Source organism: Podarcis gaigeae (genome assembly GCF_964106915.1).
Source record: "Podarcis gaigeae genome assembly, chromosome: 16".
Taxonomy (NCBI): Eukaryota; Metazoa; Chordata; class Lepidosauria; order Squamata; family Lacertidae; genus Podarcis; species Podarcis gaigeae.
Window position 1 is genome coordinate 12,590,799 of NC_139693.1, and position 24,135 is coordinate 12,614,933.

General features: G+C 44.8%; 1 protein-coding gene across 6 annotated transcripts in view; it reads left to right on the forward strand.

Annotated features, from left to right (window-relative positions):
• The window catches only part of MACROD1 (mono-ADP ribosylhydrolase 1), a 314,807-nt gene that overhangs the window by 77,698 nt on the left and 212,974 nt on the right, over positions 1-24,135 (forward strand). The gene's annotated exons all lie outside the window — the stretch shown is intronic.

Consider the following 24,135-nt stretch of genomic DNA (forward strand, 5'->3'; position numbering starts at 1 on the left):
GAGGCGCCAAACTGGGTCTTTGACCCAGGTGAAATAAAGCCTAGTTTCGCCCCTGTCCTACCCAAAAGTACGCTTGTAATTTTTCTGTGAAGCAAGCTTTGTTGAAATCAGAGTAACTCTTCCATGTGTAGGATCAGGCCACATGTGTGAAGGACAGGGTTGGCACCTCTACTTCCAAGTAAGCATGCAGCCAGAATCACAGCCTGTTGCGCGTTTACTTCAAAATAAAGACCTACTGAGCTCAGTGGTGCTTAGTTCTGTGTAGGATTGTAGCCTAATCCTGTGCATTTTTACTCAGAAGTGAGCCACACTCCCTTAGGACTCAGCTATACCGCTGCAAATAAAAAGTTTTAAGTGTGTCTTAAGTGCAATATGCAATGTGACATTAGATGGCAATTGTGCGCCTTATGGAAAATTCAATGTATTTTTAAAAACGCTTTAAAAAAGCATTCTCAGAATGGCTTTTATATGTGAGTAGATTCCCCCTTAAATGAAACGTAATTCTCAAGTAAATGTGTATAGGATTGCAGCCTTAGAGCCCTGAGCTCAGGGGTAAAATTCTAACACAAGAAGAAGAAGTTAGCCCCTACCCTACATCATATAGGAAGCATCCAGCACATTGCATCATGTCATGGCTCTCCACAGACCCTGAAGTGCCCAGGCCAGCAGACAGAAAAATGAATATGGAAAAAACCTCAGTGGAAATGAACAAAACTCAACTACCACTAGAGCATTGTGAGGACTGCTAAAGTATATTTAATAGGGCATGTTATATACAGTGAACTCTTCTGATTAAGAAATAACTTATTTTTCTAAAGATTTTTTTGTTTTCTGCTAACCTAACACAAAAGGTCAAGTTCTAAAGCCCTGAGTTTATTTGTTTATTAAAATTGCTTTTTTTTTTTTAGTTTTCCAAAGGAGCCCAGGGCAGCAAATGCTTCTGTGGTTTTTAAAAAGACCAACAATTTAAAAAAACATTTTTTAAAAAACTCTTAAAAACAATAAAACCAATTTAGGAACATACATAACCAAATCATGTGCCAGGATAGGCCAGCCAAAACAAACAAGCAGGTATCTAAAATACTACTGCGCCTTCCCTCTAGGAAAACAGGAGGCTGAATCTGAGATGTCAACCTCAGATTCCATTCATTGAGGGAGTGTTGAAATATCTCTGGGCTTCCATCACAACAGATGGGTGCAGCCTACCTGATTTTAACAGGAGGGTATAAATGGTGCAACTGGCTGGGAGTCAAAAGAGAGTCTTGTTTTTCTCCCCACCCTTTCCTGGGCAGAATAAGTTGTATGGTTCCATTTTGTCTCAGGGCCCAGACCAAAATATGCAAGTATGGGCACTTCCCTCTGTTGCTCCCCACCCCCAGCAGTGTGATTCAGTCGCATACCCAGCAAATTCATGCAACTAAAGATGTTGTGCTCTTGCATAACAAACCTGCTTCTCCCTAAAATGAGACCTTTCCCCCCAATATGGAAAGTGACAGCGAAATGCTCTGGAAAAAGGTGGAATAATGTTTGCTTGATGTAACCTTGTCTAAAGCTCCCCATAAACAAATCAGAATGAATTCTCAATAAAATACCTGATGTTATCTAACCTCCTTGTAAGCCCCACAAAGAAATCAGGATGAGTGCTCAATAAACAGGTCATCTGGAAGCAACTCATGTACGATCCTTTGCAAAAATAAATAAATGTAACTTCCGTAACTGTAAGGTCATAGAAACAGAGTATATATGCCATGGTTGAATCTCCTCCCCCTTTTTTTTACTCCCTCCCTTATTTATTGTTTTCAGAAGGGTATGGGTTGGGGAGTTGTTTGGCAAAAACCTCACAGAGTAGGGCTTGTGGATTTAATTAAAGGCCCCCACCTACAGTTTTCTTCAAAATCCCATCATGTGCTTGACCCTGAACCAAAATGACATACCTGCCAACAAGTTTCCTTTCCTTCTTTGTCTACCTTTCTTATGCTTGGGGAGAGCTAAGGTCCCAGGTTCAATTCCTGGGATCTCCCAGTACGGCTGGGAGTGTCCCCTGGCTGAAACCTTGGAGAGCTGCTGCCAGTCAGTGTGTACAATAATGAGTTAGCCGAACCAATGGTTTCTAACTTGTCATTAGGCAGCTTCCTCTGTAAGGGTCGGGTTCAATCACTGGCACCTCCCCAAAATCCTAGAGAGCTGCTGCCAGTCAGTGTAGACAATACTAGATGAAACAATGGTCTGACTTGGTATAAAACACCTTCCTATGTTCCTATGTTCACTTAAGCGCTAGCTTTCTATAAGCAAAGAACTTCTGGCGTGGGGGAGATCAGCCAAATCTGCAAACCTACGTGATGGTACCATGCAATTTACTTAAAAATAAAATAAAAAATATGGGTGATTTAGGTTTCCTTCCTCAAATATCCAGCTTTCGTTTAAAAAGTGGGGGGAAATCTGTAACCCTTTTTCCTTGCAGAGATGCAAGGAAATGTATGCAGGCAGTATTCCACCCAATTGTTCAGCAAGGAGCATGCTGCCTCTTGCCTTTCCAGCACTCCTGGAGGGATGACACTTAAAAAACAAACCCATTTAAGTTGCCTTTATTGAAACTGTTCAATGAATGTAACAGGGCGGCTGGGTCTGTCCAGGTCTGAGCACTCTTGGGCTGAATCAGCCATCTGTCAGACCCGTGGGCTGTGCCACAGAGCACGGGAATGAGCTCCAGACAAATGAGCCCCGAGCCCGGCTGGGTGGGTGGCACCTCACAGCCCCTGGCAGCGTCTGAAAGGAGCTAGTCATTTTCTTAATTCCCTGGCAACAAGGGCGGGGGGAAGAAGTATTACAATATACTTTTTCTTTAATTAAAACATGTTCGTTTGGTACACCAAAGTGCCTTAAGTGAGATGAATAAACACGTCAGAGAAAGCACACAGCTTTGGCCCTTGGGGATGGCACCAATGGCATCTTCTGCTCCCTGATTTTGCCGTACGCTCCCCTTGCGGCTGGGCAAGTCCCTGGCTTATCCCTACATCTGCCCTCTGTGGTGTCTTCTTGGCAGACAGGACCTGAGTCTCACACGTTAGCTACATATGCCTCTGCCAACAGGGCCCTCCCTGACTTCACCAAAATGAAAGGGAGGGTTTTGTCTGAGTCCTCCTGCTGTGTATGCGTGTGTTTCAAAGCTCAAATTAAATCCATTATTTATAGACAAATATAAGAGCTAGAGATTGAATCGCCGTACATGTTGGCTTTTCCTGCTCAGTGCCTAGAGATGTTGGGAAATGCGAGCTAATAGTAATTGGGTGTACAATGTGTGTGGCCTCATCCTAGGCATATTCAGAGGCAAAGCCCCACTAGAGCTGGTGTTTTGCTCTCAGCTAAAGGTGTGCATGGTTACAGCAGCTCAAGCTGATTCATCACTTAGATGAACTGATTAAAAACATTTTGGTAAATTAGAAAAAAAGATGCCTCTGATTAATCAAGACAGATTTCTTTTTAAAATGGTTAATTATTTTCAATACACACTTATAAGGAAAAGCTTGTGGTTAGTGACATCTTAGAAGAGGCATTTCTCCTTTTCTAGCACGGGAGAGAACACCTTTTCTAAGATGGTGCCTATCACATTGTACTCATTAGCTAAAAGCAGAGTTCCTCCTCCCCTTTCTATTGTTTTATCAGTTTACAAATTTATGTAGATTTATTTGACCAAGGTTGCTTGCTTCCAGATGACCAGTTTATTGAGCATTCATTCTGATCTGTTTGCATAGAGCTCAGACAACATTGTAGCAAACAACGGTTATCCCACACTTACCAGTATGTTTTCCCATCACTTTACCTGTAGCAAAAAGTCTAATGTTGGGTAGGAAGTGAGTTTGTTGCAAAAGAGCACCTTGTGTTTGGCTTCTGTCTGTCTCTAGAAACAAAGAAGTGTCCCCCTGAAGGTGAAGCCAAACTGCTGGAGAATGACAGCTCCCCTCCCCTAACATCCCATACACCAAACCAATGTTGATTGTGCAACCTAAATTGTCCAGTATGTGTTGAATCCCACCCAAAAATAGTAACAGTCTGGGGACACCCCAAAATTCACATGATTAAGAGAGAGCACTTGCTTTAGTTAACATAGTATTCACAGATAGCATCTAAAATGTTTCTTATTACAACAATTCTGTATTGTTATCTCCAAATTAAAGATTTGGGTGGGGAGTGGGGAGGCTGAGAAATGATAGTTTCTCCTAAAGCACCTGTGGAACAGGAACCAAAACCCCGTGACCTAATGTGGGTTGCAGCAATAGCAATGTTCTGCCTTCCCCAAGCATGCTGCCTCCAACAGTGTAGGTCGAGCATAATCATTATGGTTAGCCACCATTGATATCTTTCTCCTCCATGAATTTGTCTAATCCTCTTTATACCATCCAAGTTGAGGCCATCACTGCCTCTTGTGGGAGCAAATTCCATAGTTTAACTATATGCCATGTGAACAGTGTGTGTGTGTGTGTGCGCGCGTGTGTCTTTAAACAGGCATGCCGGCAGCCCAAGTTCTGTCTTCTGCACAGGAGCAGGGTGTCAGGTGGGGATATGAAGCAATGCTTAAATCACTGTTGGGCTCTTCATGAAATCCACAAGCCCCAACCCTGATTCTCCCCAACTGTAGCCAAATGCATGGACCTTTGAGCTAAAATCTGCAGCTAAGGGGGCCAGGTCCCCTTTGTAATTCAGGCACTAATTTGGAGTCTTAGAGGCTGGGCAGCTGAAGCCCAATTTGCTACAGACCTTTCTTTGGAGTGGAGATTCTCCCTCCTCCCTTTGTGACACTTCGCACTGCCCTCCCCCCAAAACACACACACTGAAGTAGTTAAGAAGCATAATTCTCCCCCTGGCAGAGGTGCCAAGCCTCCATTAAGTTAATATCTATGGAACTGTTTGAAGTAAATAATAAGTTTTTCTTCCTTTCTCTTTTTGGGTTGCCCCTTTCATCTTTCCAGAGCAGGCCGGATGGCAGACCATAATTACCCTCGCTGCGGCTTGCTCGGGGCTTTTATGCTGCAGTTGTTATTAAAAGGGCCAATGGCTCTGGGGAGCAAAGGAGGCTTGTGCTGAGTCTTTCTTTAATCCAGAAACTCAGGTGCCCCTTCATCCCCCTCCAGGGTAGCCATACTCAGCCCTTGTCAATCTGACAGACGGGAGCAGACCTTGCTGGCTGAGGAGCTGAGGCTGACGTATGACAGTTTCTGTCTTGAGCTGCTTTGTGCAGGATGCACATCTGGAAGAGAAGCTGACCCTTGCTTTGCCTTCAGCTGCTTTGTTCTGCTCTTTCTCTTCCCCTTAGAAAACAAAAAAGGGAAGAGAAGAGCAAGGTTCTAGGCCTCATGAGTCCACACACTGCTGGAAAATGTGCAAATAGGTTTGTTCTTTTAAACGTAAGACAGTCTGTCTTACTCCATCAACCGCAGGCTTGCAAGCAAAACAGACTTGTTCAGTGCACAGAATGGAAAACTTAACTTACAGCACAGATCACCTGTGGTACACCCCTGGGGATTCCCAGTACCAACAAAACCTCTGAGCTCTTGCAATTCACCACCTACTTGGTGATGAGGTAGTGAGAGTGGCTACCTTTTTTCTCCCTTGAGAAGTACACAGAGCTGGAAGAGGAAGTTGGAAGACTGATCCTCCCCACCCCACTTCCTCTTTTAGCTCTGTGTGCTTTTCAAGGTTTATATTAAATCTGCTGGCTCTGACTTTTATCCAGATACCTTGGAAAAGCAACATTTTGACATGTACCTCTGAGGGAGTAGGGAAGCTGATCCCCAGGGGGGAAATGGCTAAAAAAGGTGGCGCTCCCCAGCACTTCCTCAAGAATAATGTTCATGGGCCTAGAAAGGATGACAGGCTCTAACTTACAGAAATTTGAAACATGTTTCACTGTTCATGATGTGTACGTTTTTCCTACTGCTGCCTCTGGGTTAAACAAGTTTGGTAGGTTTTGGTATTGTTTCAAAAACCCTGCAGGCCCTGTTTGAGCAGAAGCATCAAAGAATTACAGTGGTACCTCGGGATGTGAACAAGATCCGTTCTGGAGCCCCGTTCGCATTCCGAACGGAACATAAGACGCGACGGCGCATCTGCGTGTGCGCGGGTCGCATTTGGCCGCTTCCGCGCATGCGGATGACGTCATTTTGAGTGTCTGCACATGTGCGAGCAGCGAAACGCGGAAGTAGCATGCTCCGTTACTTCCGGGTTGCCGCGGAGCACAACCCGAACACGCTCAACCTGAAGCACATTCAACTTGAGGTATGACTGTATCTCCACATTTGCGTGGGAGGTGATGTCTCTATCATACCACCTTCGACCCTTTTAAAAACTATTGTTGGTCTCCATCTCCATCCTAAGAGTGCAATTCTGTCCATGCTCCCCACCAAGTAAGTATGGATGGGATTGTGGTTTTAGGATGGAGGTGGAGATCGACAAGCCCCATTGAACACGGGAAGGCTCACTTTTACTCAGTGCACAGAGACGTGCACAGGATTGGGCTCAACATCAACATCATAATATGCTTTAGTACGGAAGGCTCGTATCTTCCTGCTCTAGCGCATTTATTAAAAACAACAACCCACAACAACCCACACTTGTGAGTTTGGATAACAAGTCATGTAATGTGGAAAACTGCCATGTTTCATTTGATTGATAGTCTCTATAAAGGTAGCTGTTTAGTTCTGCTCCCTAAATTCAGGTTTACATAGAATTTCAAGTGTTTGGCAGGAACCAGAAGTTGATGGAGGGGAACCAGAGGAAGGCCTGGAAATTGAGCTTAATTCCCTCTCTCCAGTCTCCCTCTGTCTACTCATTCCTTCACTGAAAGCCTTAAAAACAAATAAATCCTGTTTTAATTCTGCAATATAATTGCAAACAAAACAAACAAACAAACCACTAAAAAGAAAATAAAAGCATAAAGAATATGAGTTCATTACATACCTGGTGTGAAATCTTACTCCAGTAACATAAAAAACAAATAAATCAGTTTTGTAGACTGACCGTCTCATCTTTCAAATAACCAGGGCATCTTACATTCTCTTTCTTTTCTATTATTTTAAGGAAAGATATCCCTTCTGAGAGATGGGAAGCAGCAATTTTCAGAAGAGACCTGAAGTTTTGTACCATGGCCCTCAAAACCTGGGCTTACACTTCCTCTTGTCCCACTGCTTTCCCCCAAGGAAAGCCGCTCTTTAGTGCTGAATTGGAGCAAACAGCAATATCTGTAGATTGATGTTTGCTCTGATTTAGCAATATTACCTGGGAAAGGAGCAGGGCAAGGGGAAAACCACTCAGGCCTGTGCTTCCTAGGCATGGGACAACCAGAAGTGTGGATGAGCATCCTATCTGGATTCTGAACCAGATTCTGCCTCCTATCTTCCTTAGTTCTTCTCTATGCTCATAACAGCTACTAAACAGCTTTGGCCCAGTATACCTGAAGGAGCGTCTCCACCCCCATCATCCAGCCCAGACACCAGGGTCCAGCTCCGAGGGCCTTCTGGTGGTTCCCTCACTGTGAGAAGTGAGGCTATAGGGAACCAAGCAGAGGGACTTCTCGATTGTGGCACCCGCCCTGTGCAACGCCCTCCCATCCGATGTCAAGGAAATAAACAACTATCTGACTTTTAGAAGACATCTGAAGGCAGACCTGTTCAAGGAAGTTTTTAATGTCTGATGTTTTACCATTTTTAAAATATTCTGTAAGTTGCCCAGAGTGGCTGGGGAAACCCAGCCAGATGGGTGGGGTATTATTATTATTATTATTATTAACTGCCACTTGCATTTTAAAAGGGATACCACATCCTGTGGCATAGATTCTGAAGTCACTTTGCATGCCTGCTGATGAGTAAACTACACATTACAAAACTCATGTAGCTGCGCTATCAAAGTTCCTATATTCTGCAAGTAAAGTCATACCTTGGAAGCCGAATGCCTTGGCACTCCTACTTTTTGGCTCCTGAACGCCGCAAACCCAGAAGCGAGTCTTCTTTGGAACTGAATGTCCAGTGTGGCTTCTGATTGGCTACAGGAGCTTCCTGCAGCCAATCGGAAGCCTCACCTTGGTTTCCGAACATTTGGGAAGTCGAACAGACTTCCAGAACAGATTCCGTTCAACTTCCGAGGTACAATTGTACCTAGAAACATAGGAATGCAGTCAGAACATTGGTCCATGTAACTCAGTATTGTCCACACTGACTGGCAGCAGCTCTCCAGTGTTTCAGACATGGGATGTTGCTCCCACCCCTACATGGAGATGCTGGGGATTGAACCTGGGACCTTCTGCATACCAAAGCAGACCCCCCTGCCACTGAGCTATGGCTCTTGCTGTTCCTGACTTTCCTTGCAACAAATCTGAGATAATTCCACATATAGGAGGGAAAAACCCCACACTGGTGTTAGAGAGGTAAAACTCCACCATAATCCCCAGTCTCATTGCAGTGGCTCCCAACACAGGAAGCAGAAAGTTTCTACCTCCTAATAAAGGCAAGCACAAAATTGCAGCTTTCGATTCCTTTATTTCCCTATCCTCCTCTTCCCAGCAAAAATATTTTCATATCAGATGTTACTATCAATATAATTAACCTCCCAAGACACAAGTTTGAAATCCTTTCTTGTTCACCAGCGTTTTCTATTAACTCTGCTAGTTTTTCAATGTGGCGGGGGAAGAGGCACCCCACCTTCGTTTTTAAAGCATTTAAAGCACTTTTAAAGAGATATATAACATTTACATACCTGCCTACAATTACAGGAGAGATAAGGAAGGATGCATAATGCATGCAGCATGAAATTGGCAAAATAATTAACTTTAGGCTCCTTTTATTTGGGGGGGGGCGGGGTAGGAAAAGAGAATCGCAAGGGCTGCCATTTCTATAAAAAGACACCTCCAGATAAATATCAGACAGATGCTTAGTTGGTCCTGGTTCTAGCTGGCTCAAGGCTCACATCATGATGCTATCTTTCCCTGGCAAATTCTTGCAAGCCAAGCAGGATAGAATACTGTCTTGATCCTTTAAGGAGCACCTTGGTCCCTGCAGCTCAGAATTGGGACAGACAGCTCTGCTGTGTCAGCAAGATTAAGAACTTGTAAGTAGAGAACTGGTGGAACCCAATTCAGATCTCACCCTTGTCATGCATCCAGCAAAGTATAAGTCTCAGGCCTCAGCTTCTGCAAAATGGGTGTAATGATACTAGCCTTCTCACCTTACTGGGTTGTTATAAAGAATGAGATTACTGACACTTTGAATGCCCTGAAGTACTGGTCCTCAACTGAAGGATGCATAAATAAGGTTAAAAATTGTGTAGCAGGCAGTGAAGGCTGGTATATTAAGGCAAACGGGAGACTCCCCCACCAAACTCAGTCTGCCCACCCACATGCCTTCTTACTTACATCCAGTTCAGTGGGTGGCACTGCCTATCAGCTTCTTAGTCTCCAAATGTCTTTGTAGAATTCAGCCAGGAGGAGGCTGGAGACAAACCTAGAATCAGTTGACTCTGCCTATATTTTGCTCTAGCGCCACCTACTGTCAGGCTCCTTCCGCCTTACCAGTTCCCATGGACACCATCCACTACTGGTAGCAGGGAGCTACGTGCTTGTTTTTCCTAAAACAATTACAGGTACAAGGAACCTGACCAGCACCCCAACATCTGATAGCAATCTTTTATTTTTCTCCCACTTTCCTCATTTTATCTTCTGAGCAAGGTAGAGTTGGTTGTCACAAGTTTGCCACGTACGAGTTCATGAACTCTGGAAAGTCAGTTTGTCCATAATGCAGATAGTTTATACTAACGATGGAAATCATGTGGTGGGATAGAAAAGGGTCAAATGATCCAACCCACCTTCTGCTACTTTCTCACTTCACTCATCCCCTTCAAAGTTGTTTTATAAAGGAAAAGATTACTGGGCAAAACATGTACCCAAAAGATAAATAAAATTTAAGTATTTTTTAAAGCCAACTAAGTTCTACTTAGGGTTGGGTGAATCTGTAAATTTTGGCTCCTCTAAGTTGCTCATTTTTTCATTCATAAGTTCAGCTCTCCACATTTCCACATCGGCTTGCAATCTTTTTTAAAAAAAGGCTTTGTGAAAATTCATTAGCATTTTAAAACTATTTTCTTATAATACACACAGGTATGTATGTAGTACACATTTTTGCGAATCAATTTCCCCTAATAACATGCATTTTTTACATGTTGCTTGCTTGCATTGCAAAATTTGAAGAAGTGAAAACTTCAAAGGCTGTGTTTCAATTCTCATATTGTTTCAGGAAGTGCTAATTCAGTAGATTTGCCTTTAAATGTGAACTAAATCAAATTTCCTCCCCATCCCTAACTCAGAGCAGTCCTTTGATATTAGTGGACATAGGTTTGTCATGCACAGTAATTTCAATGGGTCTACTCTATGTGGGATTCAACTGCAATCCTGTGCACACTTTCCTTGGAGTAAGTCCCACTGAGCACGCAGAAGGGTCATCATTTAGTGATAGAGCATCTGCTTTGCATGCAGAAGGTCCCAATAGGGCTGGAAAAAGAGCCCCTGTCAGAGGCACTGCCAATCAGTGCAGACAATACTGAGCTAAATGGATCAAGAATCTGACTAGGCTGCATCCTACATTCCTTGATATCACTGCTAAAGTAGCCTTCAGCTGTTTGCTTAGACAGTAGTAGTCTTTATTAACTGCCCTTTCTTCTCTCATGTGTGGTATTTTCTTACTATATCCCTTCCAGTATGTAGTTTGGTGCTTTTGTTTCTTGTCAGTTTTAACACCTTTAGGTGACATTTTTCTCTCACACTCTGATACTGATACAACTGTAAAAAAAAAGCAAAAACCTGTTTTTGCTAAGCTTTGTGCAAACGTTCCCCTAACCCTTTTACAACAGGAGCTGCAATCCTTCCTTGTACACAGTATTTTAGGGTTGGCACTTAGGAGCACTGGAGAGGGGAGAGAGCTGGGGTAAGGAGGAAGGGGGGAGGTGGAACATGTGAGGTTGGTGTAGCTCAGGCTTCTGAAACACTGGACCAGGGGAAGCCAATGCAGTACCCTCCACATGGGGTGGGCTGCAGCTTCCATCATCCCTGACAACTGGAAGTCCACAACATCTGGAGGGCACCACTTTGGCTATCCTTGAACTGGTTTGAAAAATCCACATTAAAAATGCCTTTATTAGATCAGCCAAAATGTTACGAAATAGTGTGCAATCTTTTGAGGTCTCCAGAATTATTTGTCTGGCTTGATGTCAAACTAAACTCGAAAGCTTGCACGTTATTTTATAACATTTTGATTGGCTTAACAAATGGTCCAACACATCCATACTTTTATATGAGCCAGCATGTTCACGTTTTCCTTATGGCTCCCTTTGCTTTTTGTGGACTAATTTGGAAATTAGAAGATGCAGGCTGGATCTAGGAAGCCTAGATTCTTCCAATGGAAACCCCAGACCCAGAGGTTAAGTTGCATATTCATAGGGCCTTTCCTGTGAAATTGATAGCAGCATCATGACCTGCCTTGGGATATTAGGTTGGGGTGAAACAACGGCCAACAATTAATAAAGACCATGCACTCTCTCCCCCAAGAAAGCAGGTTGGAGGGCTGTTTGGAACAAAGGTCAGGAACAGGCTTCCAGACCAGACACGGCAATTTCTATCTTTTAACTAGCTGAATCCCCCACTCTGTGTCAGAAAGAAAACAGATCATCATCTCTATTGGGGGCGGGCCGCAGTTCAGTGGTAGAGCATCTGCTTTGAATGCAGAAAGTCTTGGTTTAATCCCCTGCATCTCCAGGTAGGACTGGGGAAAGACTCCTGGTCTAAAACTTTGGAGGGCCACTGCCAGTCAGTGTAGACATTACTGAGCTAGATGGCGCAATGGGCTCATTCAGTATAAGGCAGCTTCCTATGTAGGGAAAGGCCAAGCTGACAGACTGAAGTCCCAAGGATGGTGTTGGACTCTGACGAACAACCATGTTAGCAGCTCACACAGAGAGCAGTCCCCCCACAAAAGGCAAATACAGCAGAGCAGTGATATACAAGGGGCAGTTTACTGGAAAATAGGGGTTATTCTTGACTGCGATGGGTTTTATTTTCGCAGCACACCCAAATGTTGGCTTACAGAGACACTGCCCCTCTCTGGTCCTTTTTGCCGTCGCACCATGCTAAGGTTTGTTGCTGGCTACAGCTTTTGGTTAGTGAGCAGAGAGCTCAACCACAAGTCTTGGTTCAGATGAGGTGCTAAGCCAAACCTTGGTTTGTTGTGGCACCTGGTGCTGCAGCAAAAAGAACAAGGGAGGAACAAAGTGGCTGAAACCTATTATCCTGGAGTGAACATTTATACAATCTTGCTAAGCCTTTTTCTGACTGACCAGCAAAATCCTTCTCTCCTTATTCCCGCCGGACTAAATTTAACAGGTGGGGAGGGGCCGCCCAGCTGCCAATATCCTGATGTCACTATGACATCAGGTAACACAGTGCTTTGAAGCCTTGATTGTTGGGACTTCAGAGCGCAGCTCAGGGCTGTTTGAAAGCCTTTTTGGAAACAGCCCAAGGCTGCTGTTTCAACCTCTGAAACCTGGAGTTCCAAAGAGCAGCAAGGGGCTGTTTACAAAAGAGATTTCAAACAGCCCCACACTGCTGTTTGAATCTTTGGTTTTTCTAGTTTCAAGGAGCAGTGTGGGAGGGAGAAATGGTTTCCACTGAAACCGCTGCTAAATTGGAAATAATTTTTCTAGTCCATTTTAACATCCCCTCCAAAACAGTACTTCTGTCTTGTCAAGATTCAACCTGAATCCATGTAATCCTTATAAGCAGTAGTAAGGCCCTTACACAACTCAATGCTAACTGACCACAGGTGGACTGCCATCTGTAGAGGGTCTCCCTTCCTTATAAGACCTGTAGCGTCCAAAGTCTATTGCCTAACTGTACTACATGCCCAGAACCAGCTGGTAAACTTAGGGGTGTACAGATTGTTTTGTGCAGATTCTCTCAGTTGTGCATCCACCAACCCACCATTTCATACTGCTGGGTTGAGAGAATGGCTGCTTGCCATCTCTGAGGAGTTCATGAGCTGATGGGAGGCTTGAATTGGGGACATTTTGTGGCATGCCAGTGGCATTCTTGGCCTCTGGGCTATGCCAGCTCTCTTCAGGACCCTTCTTGGGGTTTTCTGCTGCTGGCAGGTATATGTGTGTGTGTGAGGGAGAGAGAGGGAGAAAGAAAGAAAGCAAGCAAGCAAGCAAGAAAGAAAGAAAGACAAGGGAAGTTAGTTAATAAACTGGTAATCAATGGTGGGAGGGGGCAGGGGGCGGATCAGACGCACTAGCAGCCGATTCATTACAATGCCCGAAAATGAGGCTGAGAGATTAATAAGCCTTTGATTTATTGGTGCTTTGAGCCCTTGAGCATTACTCACGGTGTGGCATTGACAGGCCCTCTGTTCCCACTGTGGCCTCTGAGAGCGGGGGTGGGAGGGGGCTGATGCCAGGACCCATCCGGATGAAGCCCTAAATGCCTGACTTGTCAAGGCATTAATGGCTTTGTTGTAAGCCCCACGGCCATGAAAGGTTCCCTCTGGATGGGGTAATTGTTATTGATTATGAAAGCAGATAAATCCAGCAGGAGGGCAGAGCCTGTCGCTGGCGGAAAATCCGCCGATGAGGTTGCAAAGAGCTGCCTTGGCTGGTCTCTTGGTTGTAGGCTCCATGGGAAGGGCTATAGCTTAGAGCATCTGCTTTGAATGCAGAAGATCTGAGGTTCAGTCTCTGGCATCTCCAGGTCTGGCTGGGAGAGACTGCTTGTTGGATACCCTGGAGAGTGGCTGCCAGTAGGTGTGGACAATACTAAGCTAGATGGCCAGTGGACTGGCTCAGTATAAGCAGCTTCGTATGTTCCCAGTTTCTTACTTGACGGTGTAGGTGACTTGGAGTGGTTGTGTGTCAAAGCAGGTATGCAATTGTTCTTATTTTGCCCCCATTTTTCTCTTTTAGTGGATGCCTTATTGAAATTTTGTTAGTGATTTGCTAAGTGTTGTTTTCAGGATTCAGCTGCAATCCTGGAGTTGCTTGTATTTTGTGTCTCTAAGACACATGCGTGTAAATGCACACACATGATCACTAAGGCACCATGTAGTACACAGCCTGCCAATCTCTCTCTCTCTCTCTCTCTCTCTCTCTCTCTCTCTCTCTCTCTCTGTGTGTGTGTGTGTGTGAGAGAGAGAGAGAGAGAGAGAGAGAGAGAGAGAGAGAGAGAGAAGCTGTTGCTCTGAAGTCTGTTTTGATCTGTTGATAACAGATTGTAGGACAGTTTTGTTCTCCTAGAAGTATATCTTTTTAAAAAAACAAACAAACATCCTGCTAGTACAAAATCAGTGTTGGGTTGGGAGTAAATTAATACGGCAAGTAGAGTAGAGCTTCATGTAATATTAGGTAGTGGCTTGGGGCTCCACCAGACAACCTGTTTATTGAGCATTCATTTTGATTTGCTTGCAGAAAGTTTTTTTTGCAGAGGTTAGCTTATGTCTGGTCTTTACTGAACATTCCTTTTGCTTTGTTTGCAGGGTGGTTATGTGACAAGGAACATTCCTTTTGATCTGTTTGTGGGGTGTTCCCGTTAGTTATTTGTTCACCCCACACTTTGCAATGCCATTTCTGCAAAAGTTATTTGTTTTTGAAAGTGGATTTGTCGCCCTAGGGCAACAGAGCATTCTGGGCATTGTCATTTACACCTCAGAGAATTACAATTTCCAGCAACCCTGAGTGGTTTGACAATAAATCCCTATTTCCAGGGAACTTCTGGGAATTTTAGGTCTGCGAGGGGGACTGTAACTTGAAGAATTTGTGCTTGGGTTTGCTTTTTCCTTCTCCCTCCCCTATTTCCTTTTCCTCATGTGTCATGTCTTTTTTTATTGTGACCCTGAGGCCAGGGAGTGACCCATCTTAGAAATGTAAGCCACATAAATGCTGTAAGTAAAGAAATTAATAAATCTAGTTGGCTGTTTTGAGAAACAGGATACTGAACTGGCCTGATCCAGCAGACGTTTTATTCCATTATTATGTTCTTAAGGGATGGGCAGGTGAGCCAAGGAAGTGTGATGGGTGGCTGCCTTTCACACAGTGGCTGCAGTTGCACATCACAGTGCACTCATAGTTTACTGTGAAGACACAGGTGGCCTGCTTTGCTTTCCCCTTACTGTGTAAAGGAACAATAATCCACAATCGATGTTTTAGTGTTATGTCTGGACCAGGGATTGTGGTTTGTTTTGCTCCAAAACTCCATAAAGTAAGGCCAAGGTTTGTTCTTAGCTTCTTGAACCATGGCCTCTGGTTCAGAATGCAACACTAAATCAAGGATCAAGGTCTGGAACTTTTCTGAGGAAAGCAGTAAAGTGTGAGCCATCTCCACTGTCACAGTAAACCATGGTGGCAAGGCTACACGTCTTGCCTTTGCTCTGGCACATTATTTCATGGAATCATAGAATCACAGAATTGTAGAGTTGGAAGGGACCTTGAGGGTTGTCAAGTCCAACCCCTGCAATACAGAAGTCTCTTGCCCAACGTGGGGCTTAAACCATAACCCTGAGATTAAGAGTCTCATGCTCTACTAACTAAGCTACTTTATATGCTTAGTTCCCAACTGCAACCAGCTTGGCGGTAACCTTTATACATGCAGTTCTGTAGTGTACTTGCAGCATGAAATGGGCCAGTCTCATAAAAGCCTTCCTTCTGGAGTCCATGGGTAGTACACAGTGGTGCTGTGCTACAGAACCTAGAAGCACTTCTGTAATTATCATTTGCTGTAATTTAGGGATAGAGACGGGCAAATCTATCAGTTTCAGTTTTTCTCAATTTCTCATTTTTCCAGTCTTCAGTTTTCCACATCAGTATGCAATTTTTTTTAAAGTCCTTTATAATTTATTGGCATTTTATTGCAAATGTATCATAACTTTGAAAAAAAATGCATGCAGTTTTACCTATGTACATGGATCTTTGCAGAGCGATTCCCCCCAATAGAATGCATTTGTATATGGTGTTTTCACTAATATAAGCATTACTATGCACATTCTACCCTGGTCTGTGCATTTTAAACACATTCCTTGACTGGAGAACTGCATTGCAAATTTCAAAGTGCGAATTGCAGAGAATGGCAGCATCTCAATTTGTGTATTGACTTGGATGTGCACATTAGATAGATTTGCCTCTAAACGCTAACAAAATCAAATTTCTTTCCCATCCCTACAACAGGTTGGGGAAGCTGTAAGTGGACTACAGTTCCCATCATCCTTGATTGCTGGCTAAGGCTGATGGGAGTTGGAGTCCAGTAACATCTGGAGGACCACAGGCTCCTAATCCCTGCCATAACTGCTCTTTCTCTCCAAGAGCTGCAATCGGAACTCAGCGATCTCTCGCCTGCTGCCTTTGCTTCCTATTCAGCCTACTTTAGCTCTTGTTTTTTTCTCAGCTCTTTCCAGAATGGCTATCCTTCCATTTCCCATTCAGTGCTGTCTGCCTTTATTTAAAGGATGGATTAGATTCACAGAGCTTTGCAACAGCTGATGGAAGACCAGCACACTGGTTTAGGGCACAGCTGTGAGTTCAGTGTTTCAATGAATAATCTTTACCTGTCTCTTAGATTCAGAGAAGTGGCCGGCGGAGGTTAGGGTTCTCGGATCTTGCCTTTTAACGTTGATTTCCTCCTCCTCTTTTTCCCATCGACCTTCCTGAAGGCTTCAAGACCACTTGCTAGTTGAAAGGAGCTGTTTTACATGCTGTGGGTTGCCTGCCAGTCTCCTCTCCTTTGCTCCTCTCAGTGTACAGATAAATTCCAAGGACGCCTTCGGGCCCACCATAGGACACGCCTAAGTGGCTCGGGAAAATGCCCTTTTGTGGGAAAGGGAATGCTTTCCTGCTCCCCAACAGTTCTTCCACCTGCTTTTCTCTTCCTTTGCTTATTCGCCTTCAGATCCGGTGGTCTGAGCTGGTGCCAATTTGAGATCCCATCATAATGGTGAATCGGTGTCTTCCCTTGAATTTGAACATTTGGGACAGCGTGGTTCGAAAAAGAGTTCTGGTTTAGCCTTTCCCAGACCCACTGCTTAAGCTTTCTTCCCTCCTTTTCCTTGCTTTCTCCAAAACTTACATCCAGCAATTCTCAAGCAGATCTCAGAGGGATGCTTCTTTAGAGCTGGGCAAAGACGGGGGAGCAAGCAGTGGCCACCCGCCTGGTTGACCCGCAGAGCTGACTTGTCACAGGCAGGTGGAGGGGGCTGATTTGTTATGCTGAGAATAAAGGTTATTTTCACCCCCACAAAAAAGTACAGGTGGGACTCCAAATCATCAAAGTATTCCTTCTATGATCTGGCAGTGGAGTGCATCCTCCCAGCGACGGCAAAATGCTGATGGAATCAGGTTGGTGAGGCAAAGGCCGCAGGACCAGACAGCAGCTTCTAAAACCTGCAAAAAAGTCATTTGAGAAGGCCATTAAAGTCTGCAAAAGCAGGAGAAGGCTGCAAAAGCAGGGGAGCTGCTACCCATTGCCCAACAGAACCTTGCATGCTGTGGTGTCTGCATGCAGCCCTGCCGAGCCAGACGGATCAAAGGCAGGCACTGACTGGCAAATGCTCAGACCGCTGAGCTGCAAAGGGCACGGCAAGGGCTGCTTTGCTCCACACGCACATACACCAACTCTAGGCTTTAGCAGGGCATTTGTTTTTCAACACTCTGCCTTTAGGGTCCAGGGTCCACATCATTCTTATTTTTAATATTATTTTTAGGTCCAGGTTACCCATGCGGCAGAATGAGGAGGTGGTAGCCTGCTGAGTTCGGGTAGCACTGGCTGAACCACTTTGGATAGCAGGGAGTTGGGGAGTGTCACAGTATTGAACAGTTCTCTGTGTTTAAAAACTCTGTAAGTGGAAAGGCAACACAGCGGGCAGAAGTTCTGGGCAAGAGCCTTTCCATGCGATGTGCTTATTTTTTATTTACAGAGAGTTGTGTGTGTCTCAACACTGTAGATCATTCAAAAGTGATATGTCTAGAGGTGGTACAGTATCTACCCATCTCCTTCTGCTAAATGTGTGGTCCCACCCTCTGTTTTAATTAACTTTTTTTTTTAAAAAAAAGGTTGTAAAATTGTGCATATACCAACAATCACCATTTTAATTTTTCCTTCCCTCCCCCAAACTCTTACTTTATATAGATTTTGAAAATATAAATTAAAAAATGGTTCTATACTACTCAATAACCTGGGTGGATTGTTTAGAATAAAGGCAAAAACCATAAAACAGAAATGTACATAAAATCTAAAATAGCACAATACTTAAAATAATTATAATTTTATATACATAGATGGAAACCTTTTATTTGATCTCAGGAACTATTCTGTAAAATTTGGTTACAATATCTTAAGAGGTGTCCAAATGCATAGCAAAGAAACAACTTTCTTGAATATATAGTAGCTGGTCCCAATAATTCATATCAGTGATCAATTATGCTCATGCCCAGAGCATAGAAGTGAGTAGGATAGACCTGACCTTTGTTTGCCACAGAACCACTGCACAGTGCGAAGTATTCTGGGATCTGTTCTAGGGCACAGAGATCACATCAGGCACCAGCCAGGCCTGTTGGCATCACTCATTGCTTTGTGTGAACTGAATGCAGCAGAATTCCACCAATGCCTCTTTTCACCTGTGCACTCCAAGGGAAAACTGGGAAGTGCAAGCAAACCGTCTGCCAGGGAATCTTGGTGCCTTTATATTTCTCACTTCCCTTACTTCTCAGTGATGAATCCCCAAGACAACCTGTTTCCTGAGAATGCATCCTGATTTTCTTGCATGAAGCTTACATGGAGGTTAGACCATGTCTGGTGTTTATTGAGCAGTCGTTTTGATTTGTTTGTAGGTAGGTTACACAACAGGGAAACATTAATCTTGAGTTGCTTGCGTGATATTTTATCGGTTGTTCATCCCACACTTTTTAATGCATTTCCCAATCACTTTCCAAAATGCAAAGTCATGTTGTTTTTAGGTGGATTTGTGGCTCCAGAGTGCTTTAATCCACTTTAAATTGCACAAGCCTAATTTTTTTTTTTTGTATGCACCTGAATCTGAAGGCAAACTGATAAACCTGAGCAGAGGTGATTTTAGGTTAGCACGGCTGGGTCAGCTGCACTGGGTGCTAGCACCGCAGCAGGCACCGCAGCTATGATGTGGAATCCCTGCAAGAGGTGGTGGTGGGGGGGACAGCAAATTTTAGCATTGCACAGGGTGCTGCTGAAATCTAAGAGCCCAAAGTCCGCCACTGTTCTGATGAACACTAAAGCCAAGTCTGAAAACAGCTGCTGTAGAGGATTTGAGGCCCCATGCCTTTCTTTCACGTGGTTGGTGCTATTTAGATTCCAGAGTACATATTCCCCCTATAGGGCATTTTCACATGTAAAGCCTAAATTGGTTTCTGCAATTAAATGAATATAAAGAAACCTTGAATGTTGTTTTAATGGAAAGGCAGGGTGCAACTTCTCCAAATATGGAATGCAAGCACAACACTGACTAGAATGTCCTTTATGTGAATGTACATTTCATATACTCATATAATACTCAGATGCAATATTAAATGGACAGTGTCAATTCCCAGACCATCAGTCCCTCTTTCCAGGGAACACTGGGAATTGTAGCATCATTATCAAATCACAGTTCCCAATATTCAAGGGAAGCCATGGCATTTTAAAGTGGTATGATAGTGATTTAAATGTAAAGTGCACATGGAGCATGTGATTTGACACATTATGTGGAAGGTGGAGCTGCTGCTGAAAATGACATCTCCGTGTAGAGTTCCCGCTCCACATCATTGTCTGCCACTGGCAGAAGTGGGAAAACATAGCAGCAGGACATGGCGGTCTAGGCCAAATGAGATGTTATGGAGTGGGGCAAGGGAAATGGGTACAGGGCCGAAATGGATACAGTGATGGCCTGTTGCTCTGCATCACAGGTAGTCTGCCCCTTCCTCTTGAGCTGCCATACAAAATAGAGAGAGAGAGAAACTCAGCTCCCACAATTTCTCTTAATTTCTGCTCTGATGGATGGTGCTTCACGTAAGCCTAAGATGACACCGTCACCAAGATACCTTTCTTTCACGCCATGGCACAAATCCACCTTCAGATTAATTTGCGAGAGGGGCGGGGAGAGGAAAGAGAGAGTGGGGCTGGAAGACAAAGGAGGGTGGGGTTCCGATCAGGACTGCACAGTGGTGGCCTGCAAAAATCCCCTCTTTTTCCGGGAATTAATTGGAAGCCCCGACTTCTGGCTCTTACATTTCCATAACACAAATGCTCCTTGCTGCTGTGGACAAAGATGCTGGGCGAGGGAGGCCGGCCCTCTGCACCTCCCGTTGCACAAGCACTCGGGAGACTTCAAGCCAATTTGTAAGAACCCCATGCTACTGAGAAGCGGTTTCTAAAAACCCTGCAGACATTAGATTGCCTTTCATTGTGAGTATTGGGAAGCTGGTTAGCCCAGCTGCAGGCCCTTTTGCTTTCTGCCTCCCTCCTTTTTTTGCTTCCCTCTTTCCCTTCCCGTCTCCTTTTGGAGAGGGAAGGGTTGTAGCTCAGTGGCAGAGCATCTGCTTTGCACACAGAAGGTCCCAGGTCCAGTCCCTGACATCTCCAGAGCCCCCTGCCTGAAACCCTGGAGAATGGCTGCCAATCAGTGTAGAGAACCCTGAGCTAGATGGACCTGACTTGTTGGTCTGACTTGGTATGAAGCAGCTTCCTGTGCTGACATGGGTGACTGGGTCCAGCATAGCTGGTGCTGCTGAGGAGCACAGAAGGGGCAGGGTTGCCAGCCTTTTAAATTTCAGATATATTGGCCCCTTGCTAGTGGGGTTGGTGGGTGGAGAGGTAGAACTGAACTTGGAGCCTGGAAGGAGAGCAGAAGAATAAAATTTAAATGGCAGGCTGTCTGAAATTTCACAGCTTGTTTTGGGAGGAGCTGTGGCTCAGTTATGGAGCATCTGCTCTGCATGTAGAAGGTCCCAGGTTCAACCTGCGGCAACTCCTGGTAGGGCTGGCAATGCCTGCTGTCTGAAACCCCAGAGTGCAGATAATACTAAGCTATTGATGGCCCAGTTATCTGATTTAGTATGACAGCTTTCTACATTCCTATGTAAAGACCTCAGTCTGCATTACCTTCCAGCAGCATAAGGGGAACTAGTAAGAAATAAGAACTTTGTAGGGAAGAAAAAGGTAAATTTCCCATTAGATGGATGGCCCAGGGAGATTTTGGAGGGCCAGCTAGGAAGGCCTAGAGGGCCACATTTGTCCCCCAGGTCTGAGGTTCCTCACCCCTGCTCTACACACTCCCCAGGGAGTAAGTTAAGGGAACTTCTGAGTTGGCATGCACAGGATTGCATTATAAACCTACTCAAAGCCAAGCTGGATGAAGCTCTCAAACAATGGGAGTCTTCTTTTCTTATCTCCCTCTTTGCTCACTAGGCTAGCCTTGAACACAACTGTTTAAAAGGCTGCTCCCCCCCCCCCCAGTCTGTGTCTGAGGACCCTGGAGACTATGGGGGCTGGAAAGTATGATGTCATGTTGTGACATCATTATGAAGTTGCACATAATGGAAACACTAGACTCTGCTTGCATCATCCCTCGAAAACACCCTCAGGCTGCATCCTTTGTCTTTCTCCCACAGTGGCACATCCATGAACTCCTGTCTTGTTTTGCTGTTGCAGTGTGCAGCTGGGGCCCAAGGCGCTTGGCACAGTAATGCATATATATTGGTCAGCTGTGCATGAACTCCAGCAGTAAACCTGCTAGCGCAGGGCAAGCCCCAAGGCTGGCTCTGGCAGGTGGCAAGGAGGGTGGATGCTGGGGCCCTGAGTCTGCTTGACAAAAATTTCAAGCCAGTATGTCTCATAGCGGGCAGAGCAAATCTCAAACTAGGGCTCTCACGAGGGAGGCGTGTTACCACCTGCCAATGCCAATGCTGTTTCTATTACAAGGCTGGCAGACTGACTTGGTGCTTGCAGGGGGCCATCTAGGCTGCAGTACCAGGCTGCCTGAGCATTCTGTCAGCTGACTTCCAACGTCCAATCCTTGAGCAGCATCCCCTATAAAGCTCCAGCCTCACAGCTTGCTTCTCAGTCTGAACAGCTTTCCTCTGGTGTGGGGACACTGCCCAAGCCCCTGCTGCTCTTTCCTGATTGCTGCTTGGGACTTGACTGGTAAATGTTTTAGACTAGGCACTTACTTCTGGCCCATTTGGACTGTCAGTCACCTCTCCCCAGGATCCCAGAACCTGCCTGCTTTTACAGGGCCTAGTAACCCCTAAATCCAGGGATGAGGAAACTGAAGGTGACATTTGTTTTTAAAAAACAGCATCTAGCTTGGCTCACTCATACAAATCACCTGGTTGTGTCCTCAGTTTGTCATGACTGATCCCTGCTCCTGCTTGCTAGTTAAGAAGGCCTACTGATGGTCTCTTCTCCATCTCCCCCCACTGAATCCTGGTGCCAATCCTTGATAGGTCTAAGTAGCAGCACTTTCAAAGTGCTTCCTTATTAATTAATCTGCTAATGGTTCATTTCGGAGCTGCAAGGCGATCTGCTTAATGAACAGAGAAGCGGCCATCGCATGGGGCCCGAAGAACAAACAGGGAGCATAATTCCTTCCTTCCTGTGAGATTAGATATGGAAATATATGTTTAAAAATAAAAAGTGTGCACGCATATGTTATGTGTGATTTTGCTCCTCCTCTGCCAAGCTCAGAGACAGTTTAATTCCTCGCCTTTGATGTTCTGATTGGAGCTTTCTTCTCATTTAATAGCAAAGAAATGGAGAGGTGCTTTGATTACTCTTTTGAATCTTGCACGCTGCTAAATAGCCTTGCAAAACCCTCCTAATCCATTCTGAGGCAAGGTTTGGGGTTGGCATATATCTATATCATTTATATCTATGTGTGTGTGTGTGTGTGTGTGTGTGTGTGTGTGTGTGTGTATATATATATATATATATATAGTGGGGCATTCTGTGGGGTTCAACATAACACAGTGGTGGAGGCTCGGGTGTTCTGGAAATGGCAGCATTTGTTATGTTCACTGGGCCTTGGATATTCTGATATCAACATCCTCCTAGAATACTTTAATTCCCACTTTGAACAGGCAGGTTAGAGATTTGGAGTGGGGAGGTGACATCACTTTCTCATGGTGCTTGTGTTTGTGTGTGTGGTTTGCTTACAATTGTAAATTTCCTTGCATTTTATTTCACTCTTTTTTCCAAATTGCTCAAAGCAGTGTACATTGTGCATGATGTTGATAAAGTGAACAGGGAGCAGTTTTTTTCAGCCTCTCTCGTAACAATGGAACTCAGGAAACACCCAACACAACCGAAAGATTCAGGACCGACAAAAATAAGGACTTTACAAACAGCTCATAGTTAAACTGTAGGATTTGCTCCCAAAAGAAGCAGTGATGACCACCAACTTGGACGACTCTAAAAGAGTAGACAGATTCATGGAGGATAAGGCTACTAACCCTGATGGCTATGTTCTGCTTACACAGTTGGATGCAGTATGCTTCTGAATGCCGGTTGCTGGAAACTGCGGGGGAGGGAAGTGTGCTGTTATGCTCAGGTCCTGCTTGAAGGCATCCCGTGCACATCCTGTGAGAACAGGATGCTGGACTAGATGGGTCCCCCTATTGGGAGTGGTTGAGGAGGTGGAGTTTGAGTCAGAAAAGCGAAGGTCATGGGCATGTTTGCACAGCTACAAGCTGTCATCTAGTTTTCCTGCTGCGGTGTGCAACCAGGAATCCTAGGCAAGACCATTGTGGTGCCTTACTGTTGGGCACATGTATCCAGTCTGGTTTTGTTAACCTCCACCTCGCTCTGGATGCTCACAGTTTTTCCTTCTGGGGGTGCTTTGAAACCTTTCATATTTTGGCGAAAGGAAAAAGTGCTTCAGGAGGGGAACGAGGCAGCTCCCTCTGTTATTTTGGGAAGCACAACTTTTCTCAATGCGGTGCCCGTCAGATGTTTTGGACTAGAAGTCCCAAAAACGCCAGTCAGCATTAGCTGGGGTTGATGGGAGTTGTGGTCCAAAACATCTGAAGGGCACTACGTTGGCGAAAGCTGCTGTAGTCCCC